Source organism: Amblyraja radiata, chromosome 33 (genome assembly GCF_010909765.2).
Source record: "Amblyraja radiata isolate CabotCenter1 chromosome 33, sAmbRad1.1.pri, whole genome shotgun sequence".
Taxonomy (NCBI): domain Eukaryota; kingdom Metazoa; phylum Chordata; class Chondrichthyes; order Rajiformes; family Rajidae; genus Amblyraja; species Amblyraja radiata.
In genome coordinates, this window is record NC_045988.1 from 28,088,559 (window position 1) to 28,099,382 (window position 10,824).

Consider the following 10,824-nt stretch of genomic DNA (forward strand, 5'->3'; position numbering starts at 1 on the left):
TCTTTGTAAAAAGCTTGCTGTGCCATTTCTTACAAACTTTGCTCCTTTCACCTTAAAGCTATTCCTCTTAGTAATTCAAACAGATACTCTATATTTCTTGTGCAAAAACACTCCGAATTCTCTGATCAAGAATATTTAATTGGGTCACTGCATTTAAATAAATATTCTGAAATAAAAAGTAAGTTCTGAATAAGTTCGGAAGATTAGGCAGCATCCGAATAAATTGAATGCAAGAGCAGATCAGAATGGGAAAGGATAAAATGAATGCTCAGTCTTTTTCCCAGGGTAGAATATTCTAAAACGGGAGGCTTAAGGTGAGAGGGAGGGGATTTAAGAGGAACATCAGGGGCAAGTTTTTCACTGAGGATGGTCCGTATCCAGAATGTGCTGTCAGAGGATGCTATAGAAGAGAATACAATTGTGACTTTCATAAGACAATTGGACAACTAAAAACAGGCAAGGTTAAGTGGGCTAGGGCCAAATGCAGGCAAATGCCAATATGATCGTCATGGACAATGTGGGCCAAAGGGCCTGTTTCCATGCTGTGTAGCTTTATGACTGGAAGGAGTATTAGTCCATTTGATTACTCATTCTTGTTTTGCCATTAATAAGATCATGGCTGCTCTTTTAACTCAGCACTTACTAATTTTAATCTAGGAGAGGCAGGCCATTTGGCCCTTTGAGCCTGTATTAAAGATCGTGGCTGATCTTCTACCTCAATGCCATTTCCCTGCACTACTCTATCTTGATTACCTAAATATTCAGAAAACCGATGAACTGTATCAAACACTGACTTTTCTGTCCTGGGCCTCCTCCATTGTCAGCGTGAGGCTAAACGCACATTGGAGGATCACCACCTCATATTTCACTTGGGCAGCTTAAAACTCAGCAGTATGAATATTGATTTCTCTAACTTCAAGTAACCCTTGCATCCCCTCTCTCTCCATCTCCCTCCTAGTCCTCGTACTAGTTTCACTGTCGTCCTGGTAAGTTCCATTGTCTGGAACTCTTTTTCACCTAGCCCACATCTACCAATGTTTTGTGTATCACTGTTACCTTTTTGCATATCTTTCATTCATTTGTTCTATATCTCTCCATATCACCGTCTATATCACTCTTTCCCATTCCCCGACTCTCAGTCTGAAGATGGGTCTCGACCGAAACGCCAGCTATTCCTTTTCTCCAGAGATGCTGTCTGACCCACTAAGTTACTCCAGCTTTTTGTGTCTATCCTCGGTCTAAACCAGCATCTGCAGTTCCTTCCTACACACCATTATTTTTCTGTTTTCTTTCGCTTTGGTGCCTTCAAGATAAAACTTTTATTACATACTATACATTAATTCTTGAAATATTTGCTATTGCTTAGTTATTGTCAGACCTTTTAATACAATTTGCCAACCTAGCAGAACCAACTTAGAATCTACCCAGTTTATATGTAGATTAAAGTCCATGATAATTATTTTATCTGCCTCTCCTAGATTAGGGTTAGTGCATGCTGTTAGATTTATTACATTTGATTTGATTTTTGATTTGATTCAATTTATTGTCATTGCACTTTTCAGTGCAACGAAATGGTTTAGCCTGCAGTCATAACATAGAATAAATAACAAACACTCAACACAGTTTAAAGTCCCAAAGTCATTGTCTCTTCCCTCCTTGCTGTCCCTCTGCGCTGAGGCAATCCAAGCCTCCGATGTTGTGACCCCGCCGGGTGATGGTAGGTAAGTCCCGCGGCTGAATCCGTGCTCCGCAAACGGGCCGGTTCAAACTCCGCGGCCCGGGGCGGTCGAAGCTGCCGAAGCTGCCGCCCTCCAGTCCAGCGGACGCAGCTGTAGTTGCGGGAGCTCCGGAAAACAGAACCCGAGCTCCCGATGATGTTGTCCACAGGCCCGCGGCCGAACCTCCAAGGCTCCAAAGTCGGGTCGGAAGTTGGGTCACCCCGCAACCACAGCCCCGAAGTCGGCCAGCCTCGCGTTGGTAAGTCCTGGCTCTGCCTCCGCAGCCTCGAGGTCGGTCGCAGTTGGAGGCCGCCAGCTCCGAGATAGGCCTCAGCGCAGACGGACACGGAGACGGGGGATACAGCAGGAAAGGTCGCACCCCCCCCCCCCCCCAAAGGAAGAGTCAAAAAACATGTTACACCCACCCCCCCACACATACACAACTAAATAAACCGAAATAAACTGTAAAAACGGGACAAAAGAAAACAAAAAACAGAAAAGACAAACGGACTGCAGGCGAGCCGCAGTTGCAAGGCAGCGCCGCCACTTCCGGATCTACATTTACATTTCATGATTTTATTTTGTGTTCTATACAGCTGCTGCTGTTTGGGGACATACAGACAGCTTCCAAAAATGTTTTCTGGTCTTCGCTCTTTCTTCGATTCAGCCAAAGAGATTCTGCTCCTTGATTTTCCAAGATAAGCACCTTTCTCTTGGTGTATTAACCCAATACCGTCAGGGCTGCCCTATTCTTTTCTCTTTTTGAAGTTAAGTGCCTTGGAATATTTAGATTCTAACCTCGGTCACTGTGTAAGCAATTGTCTGAAAAGGGACAATTTCCAACACACAAGAAAGGGAGTTTGTGGAGTGCCTCCGAGATGGATTCTTAGAGCAGCTTGTACTGGAGCCTACCAGGGAAAGGCAATTCTGGATTTAATGTTGTGTAATAGAAACATAGAAAATAGGTGTAGGAGGAGGCCATTCGGCCCTTCGAGCCAGCACCGCCATTCATTGTGATCATGGCTGATCGTCCCCAATCAATAACCCGTGCCTGCCTTCTCCCATTTCCCTTGATTTCACTAGCCCCTAGAGCTCTATCTAACTCTCTCTTAAATCCATCCAGTGATTTGGCCTCCACTGCCCTCTGTGTCAGGGAATTCCACAAATTCACAACTGTCTGGGTGAAAATGTTATTTCTCACCTCAGTCTCCCCTTTATTCTAAGACTGCAGTAAAGAGGTTCTTCTACAGTTGTATAGGGCTCTGGTGAGACAACATCTGGGTATTGTGTACAGTTTTGGTCTCCTAATTTGAGGAAGGACATCCTTGTGATTGAGGCAGTGCAGCGTAGGTTCACAAGATTGATCCCTGGGATGGCGGGACGAGCCCTATACAGCTGCAGAAGAACTTCTCTACTCCTATACTGAAATCCTCTTGTTATGAAGGCCAACATTCCATTAGCTTTCTTCACTGCCTGCTGTACCTGCACGCCAACTTTCAGTGACCGGTGTATATGGATACCCAGGTCTCGCTGCACCTCCCCCTTACCTAACCTAACCCCATTGAGATAATAATCTGCCCCCTTGTTTTTGCCACCAAAGTGGATAACCTCATATTTATCTATATTATACTGTATCTGCCACGCATCTGCCCACTCACTCAACCTGTCCAGGTCACTCTGCAAACTCCTAACATCCTCTTCACAGTTCACACTGCCACCCAGCTTTGTGTCATCCGCAAACTTGCTAGTGTTGCTCCTAATTCCCTCTTCCAAATCATTAATATATATGGTAAACAGTTGCAGCCCCAACACCGAGCCTTGCGGCATCCACTCGCCACTGCCTGCCAGTCTGAAAAGGTCCCGTTCACTCCTACTCTTTGCTTCCTGTCTGCCAACCAATTTTCTATCCTAGTCAACACCCTACCCCCAATACCATGTGCTCTAATTTTAGTCACCAGTCTCCCATGCAGGACCTTATCAAAGGCTTTCTGAATACACTACATCCACTGGCTCCCCTTCATCCATTTTACTTGTCAATTCCTCAAAAAATTCCAGAAGATTAGTCAAGCATGTTTTTCCTTTCATAAATCCATGATGACTTGGACTAATCCTTTTACTGCTATCCAAATGCCTCATTATTACCTCTTTAATAATTGACTCCAGCATCTTTCCCACCATCGAAGTCAGGCTAACTGGTCTGTAATTCCCCGTTTTCTCTCTTGCTCCTTTCTTGAAAAGTGGGATAACATTAGCTATCCTCCACTCCACAGGAACTGATCCTGAATCTATTGAACATTGGAAAATGATCACCAATGCGTCTACTATTTCTAGAGCCACCTCCCTGAGGACCCTAGGATGCAGACCATCAGGCCCATGGGATTTATCATCCTTCAGTCCCATTAGCCTACCCAATACTATTTCTCATCTAATGAAAATTTATTTCAGTTCCTCTAGCCCCTTGCATCCTCTGCCCTCCAGTACATCTGGGAGATTGTTTGTGTCTTCCTTAGACAGATCCGAAGTACCTGTTCAACTCTTCTGCCATTTCCTTGTTCCCCATACTAATTTCACTCGTGTCTGCTTCAAGGGACCAACATTTGACTTTGTTATTCTTTTTCCCTTAACATATCTAAAGAAGCTTTTACTCTCCTTCTTTACATTCCTGGCCAGCTTCCCTTCGTACTTCATCTTTTCAGCCCGTATTGCCCGTTTTGTTTCCTTCTGTTGTCCTATGAAAGTTTCCCAAACCTCTGGCTTCCGGCTACTCTTTGCCGTGTTATACATCTTTTCTTTTAGTTTTAGTCTATCCCTAACTTCTCTTGTCAGCCATGGTTGCCTCCTACTCCCCTTAGAATCTTTCTTCCTTTTTGGAATGAAATGATCTTACGTCTTCCAGATTATGCCCAGAAATTCCTGTCATTGCTGTTCCACCGTCATTCCTGCTCGTATCCCTTTCCAGTCTACCTTGGCCAGCTCCTCTCTCATGCCTTCATAATCCCCTCTGTTCAACTGCATCACTGACACTTCCAATTTAACCTTCTCCTTCTCAAATTGCAGATTAAAACTAATCATATTATGAACCGGATTTGATAAGGGAACTTAAGGTAAAGGAGCCATTAGGAGGTAGGGACCATAATATGATACGTTTTAATCTACAATTTGAGAGGTAGAGGAGAAAATCGGAAGTGTCAGTATTACAGTTGAGCAAAGGGGACTAGGAGGCATGAGGGAGGAGCTGGTCAAAGTTGACTGGAAAGAGACCCTAGCAGGGATGACAGTGGAACAACAATGGCAGGTATTTCTGGGAATTATACAGAAGGTGCAGGATCAGTTCATTCCATAGAAGAAGATAGATTCTAAGGGGAGTAAGAGGTGACCGTGGCTGACAAGAGAAGTCAAGGACAGTATAAAAATAAAATATAAGTATAACATAGCAAAGATGAGTGGTAAGGCAGAGGATTAGGAAACTTTTAAAGAGCAACAGAAGATAACTAAAAAAGCAATACCGGGAGAAAAGATGAGGTACGAAGGTAAGCTAGCCAAGAATATAAAGGAGGATAGTAAATGCTTCTTTAGGTATGTGAAGAGGAAAAAAATTAGTTAAGACAAATGTCGGTCCCTTGAAGACAGAAACAGGTGAATTTATTATGGGGAACAAGGAAATGGCAGACGAGTTTATCCATCTTCATTAAGGAAGACACAAACAATCTCCCAGATGTACTAATGGCCAGAGGATCTAGGGTGACGGAGGAACTGAAGGAAATTCACATTAGGCAGGAAATGGTATTGGGTAGACTGATGGGACAGAAGGTTGATAAATCCCCAGGGCCTGATGGTCTGCATCCCAGGGTACTTAAGGAAGTGGCTCTAGAAGTCATGAACGCATTGGTGATCATTTTCCAATGTTCTATAGATTCAGGATCAGTTCCTGTGGATTGGAGGGCAGCTAATGTTATCCCACTTTTTAAGAAAGGCGGGAGAGAGAAAACAGGGAATTATAGACCAGTTAGCCTGACATCGGTGGTGGGGAAGATGCCAGAATCAATTATACAAGATGAAATAGCGGCATATTTGGATAGCAGTAACAGGGTCGGTCCGAGTCAGCATGGATTTACAAAGGGGAAATCACGCTTGACTAATATTCTGGAATTTTTTGAGGATGTAACTAGGAAAATGGACAATGGAGAGCCAGTGGATGTAGTGTACCTGGACTTTCAGAAAGCATTTGATATGGTCTCACATAGGAGATTAGTGGGCAAAATTAGAGCACATGGTAATGGGGGTAGAGTGCTGACATGGATAGAAAATTAGTCGGCAGACAGGAAACAATGTGTAGGGATTAACTGGTCCTTTTCAGAATGGCAGGCAGTGACTAGTGGGGTACCGCATGGCTCAATGGTGCTAGGACCGCAGTTATTTACAATATACATTAATGATTTAGATGAAGGGATTAAAAGTAACATTAGCAAATTTACAGATGACACAAAACTGGGTGGCAGTGTGAACTGTGAGGAGGATGCTGTGAGGATGGAGGGTGACATGGACAGGTTGGGTGAGTGGGCAGATGCATGGCAACAACAGGAAGGCAGATTATTATCTGAATGGTGTCAAATTGGGAAAAGGGGAAGTACAACGAGATCTGGGGGTCCTTGTTCATCTGTCACTGAAAGTAAGCATGCAAGTACAGCAGGCAGTGAAGAAAGCTAATGGCATGTTGGCCTTCATAACAAGAGGAGTTGAGTATAGGATCAAAGAGGTCCTACTGCAGTTGCACAGGGCCCTAGTGAAACCACACCTGGAGTAATGTGTGCAGTTTTGGTCTCCAAATTTGAGGAAGGACATTCTTGTTATTGAGGGAGTGCAGCATAGGTTCACCAGGTTAATTCCCGGGATGGCAGGACTGTCAAATGTTGAAAGAATGTAGCGACAGGGCTTGTATACACTAGAATTTAGAAGGATGAGAGGATATCTTATTGAAACATATAAGATTATTAAGGGATTGGACATGCTAGAGGCAGGAAACATGTTCCCGATGTTGGGGGAGTCCAGAACCAAGGGCCACAGTTTAAGAATAAGGAGCAGGCTATTTAGAACGGAGATGAGGAAAACATTTCCACCCAGAGAGTTGTGAATCTGTGGAATTCTCTGTCTCAGAAGGCAGTGGAGGCCAATTCTCTGGATGCTTTCAAGAGGGAGTTAGATAGAGCTCTTAAAGATAGCGGAGTCAAGGGGTTTGGGGAGAAGGCGGAACGGGGTACAAATTGTGGATGATCAGCCATGAGCGCAGTGAATGGCCGACTCCTGCACCTATTGTCTATAAAAGGCTAATAGAACATACTAATTTATTTCTACATGCCACTAATTCATCTGTCAGATGAATGCAGAGCCTTGAACTTTGTCATTTTGCCATATTTTCCTAGTTTGACCAAAAATAGAGAAATATTTATTGACAGGCTCGGATTTTAGCGAGCAGTTTTGCTCTGCTATACTGCCACATTACATTACTCTTTCAAATTTTACCTCACCAACTATTTTGTTTAAACCCATATCAATTGTTTAATACGTGGCTTGAAAAATGGTGCAAGGGGGAGGGATTCAAATTTTTAGGGCATTGGAACCAGTTCTGGGGGAGGTGGGACCAGTACAAACAGGATGGTCTGCACCTGGGCTGGAATGGAACCAATGTCCTTGGGGGAGTGTTTGCTAGTGCTGTCGGGGAGGATTTAAACTAATGTGGCAGGGGGATGGGTACAAAAGCAGAGAGGCAGGGGGGGGTGTAAAATGAGGGTAGAAGCAATAGGTAGCAAGGTGAAAAGTAAAAGTGGCAGGCAGACAAAACCAGGGCAAAAATCAAAAAGGGCCACTTTTCAACATAATTGTATAAGGAGTAAGAGCGTTGTAAATACAAGCCTGAAGGCTTTGTGTCTCAATGCAAGGAGTATTCGTAATAAGGGGATGAGTTGAACGTGCAGATAGCCATTAATGATTATGATATAGTTGGGATCATGGAGACATGGCTCCAGGGTGACCAAGGCTGGGAGCTGAACATCCAGGGATATTCAATATTCAGGAGGGATAGAGAGAAAGGAAAAGGAGGTGGGGTAGCGTTGCTGGCTAGAGAGGAGATTAACGCAATGGAAAGGAAGTACATTAGTTTGGAGGATGTGGAATCGGTATGGGTAGAGCTGCGAAACACTAAGGGGCAGAAAACGCTGGTGGCTGTTGTGTACAGGCCACCTAACAGTAGTAGTGAAGTTGGAGATGGTATCAAACAAGAAATTAGAAATGCGTGCGACAAAGGCAAAACAGTTATAATGGGTGACTTCAATCTACATATATGGGATGGCACAATGGGCTAAGTGTTCGGCTGGCAACCGGAAGGTAGTCGGTTCGAATCCCGCTTGGAGTGCATACTGTCGTTGTGTCCTTGGACAAGACACTTCACCCACCTTTGCCTGTGTGTGAGTGATTGGTGGTGGTCGGAGGGGCCGTAGGCGCAGATTGGCAGCCACGCTTCCGTCAGTCTGCCCCAGGGCAGCTGTGGCTACAGAAGTAGCTTACCACCCCCGAGTGTGACTGAGGAGTGAATGAATAATGCGATGTAAAGCGCCTTGAGTATTAGAAAGGCGCTATATAAATCCCATCCATTATTATTATTATTAAATATAGATTGGATGAATCAAATTGGCAGGGGTGCTGAGGAAGAGGATTTCTTGGAATGTATGCGGGATAGTTATCTAAATCAACATGTAGAGGAACCAACGAGAGAGCAGGCTATTTTAGACTGGGTATTGAGTAATGAGGAAGGGTTAGTTAGCAGTCTTGTTGTACGTGCCCCCTTGGGCAAGAGTGACCATAATATGGTTGAGTTCTTCATTAGGATGGAAAGTGACATTGTTAATTCAGAAACAATGGTTCTGAACTTAAAGAAAGGTAACTTTGAGGGTATGAGACGTGAATTGGCCAAGATTGACTGGCAATTAATTCTAAAAGGGTTGACGGTGGATATGCAATGGAAGACATTTAAAGACTGCATGGATGAACTACAAAAATTGTTCATCCCAGTTTGGCAAAAGAATAAATCAGGGAAGGTAGTGCATCCGTGGATAACAAGGGAAATCAGGGATAGTATCAAAGCGAAAGATGATGCGTACAAATTAGCCAGAAAAAGCAGCATACCAAAGGACTGGGAGAAATTCAGAGACCAGCAGAGGAGGACAAAGGGCTTAATTGGGAAAGGAAAAATAGATTATGAAAGAAAACTGGCAGGGAGCATAAAAACTGACTGCAAAAGTTTTTATAGATATGTGAAAAGAAAGAGATTAGTTAAAACAAATGTAGGTCCCTTGCAGTCAGAAACAGGTGAGTTGATCATGGGGAACAAGGGTATGGCGGACCAATTGAATAACTACTTTGGTTCCGTCTTCACTAAGGAAGACATAAATAATCTGCCGGAAATAGCAGGGGACCGCGGGTCAAAGGAGTTGGAGGAATTGAGTGAAATCCAGGTTAGTCGGGAAGTGGTGTTGGGTAAATTGAATGGATTAAAGGCCGATAAATCCCCAGGGCCAGATAGGCTGCATCCCAGAGTACTTAAGGAAGTAGCTCCAGAAATAGTGGATGCATTAGTAATAATCTTTCAAAACTCTTTAGATTCTGGAGTAGTTCCTGAGGATTGGCGGGTAGCAAACGTAACCCCACATTTTAAGAAGGGAGGGAGAGAGAAAACGGGGAATTACAGACCGGTTAGTCTAACATCGGTAGTGGGGGAAACTGCTAGTTATTAAAGATGGGATAGCAGCACATTTGGAAAGTGGTGAAATAATTGAACAAAGTCAGCATGGATTTACAAAAGGTAAATCATGTTTGACGAATCTTATAGAATTTTTCGAGGATGTAACTAGTAGCGTGGATAGGGGAGAACCAGTGGATGTGGTGTATCTGGACTTCCAGAAGGCTTTCGACAAGGTCCCACATAAGAGATTAGTATACAAACTTAAAGCACATGGCATTGGGGGTTCAGTATTGATGTGGATAGAGAACTGGCTGGCAAACAGGAAGCAAAGAGTAGGAGTAAACGGGTCCTTTTCACAATGACGGGCAGTGACTAGTGGGATACCGCAAGGCTCAGTGCTGGGACCCCAGCTATTTACAATATATATTAATGATCTGGATGAGGGAATTGAAGGCAATACCTCCAAGTTTGCGGATGACACTAAGCTGGGGGGCAGTGTTAGCTGTGAGGAGGATGCTAGGAGACTGCAAGGTGACTTGGATAGGCTGGGTGAGTGGGCAAATGTTTGGCAGATGCAGTATAATGTGGATAAATGTGAGGTTATCCATTTTGGTGGCAAAAACAGGAAAGCAGACTATTATCTAAATGGTGGCCGATTAGGAAAAGGGGAGATGCAGCGAGACCTGGGTGTCATGGTACACCAGTCATTGAAAGTGGGTATGCAGGTGCAGCAGGCAGTGAAGAAAGCGAATGGTATGTTAGCTTTCATAGCAAAAGGATTTGAGTATAGGAGCAGGGAGGTTCTACTGCAGTTGTACAGGGTCTTGGTGGGACCACACCTGGAGTATTGCGTACAGTTTTGGTCTCCAAATCTGAGGAAGGACATTATTGCCATAGAGGGAGTGCAGAGCAGGTTCACCAGACTGATTCCTGGGATGTCAGGACTGTCTTATGAAGAAAGACTGGATAGACTTGGTTTATACTCCCTAGAATTTAGGAGATTGAGAGGGGATCTTATAAAAACTTACAAAATTCTTAAGGGGTTGGACAGGCTAGATGCAGGAAGATTGTTCCCGATGTTGGGGAAGTCCAGGACAAGGGGTCACAGCTTAAGGATAAGGGGGAAATCCTTTAAAACCGAGATGAGAAAAACCTTTTTCACACAGAGAGTGGTGAATCTCTGGAACTCTCTGCCACAGAGGGTAGTTGAGGCCAGTTCATTGGCTATATTTAAGAGGGAGTTAGATGTGGCCCTTGTGGCTAAGGGGATCAGAGGGTATGGAGAGAAGGCAGGTACGGGATACTGAGTTGGATGATCAGCCATGATCATATTGAATGGCGGTGCAGGCTCGAAGGGCCGAATGGCCTACT

General features: G+C 44.2%; 1 protein-coding gene across 4 annotated transcripts in view; it reads right to left on the reverse strand.

Moving 5' to 3' along the window:
- The window catches only part of aplp2 (amyloid beta precursor like protein 2), a 128,154-nt gene that overhangs the window by 61,385 nt on the left and 55,945 nt on the right, over nt 1-10,824 (reverse strand). The window lies entirely within an intron of this gene.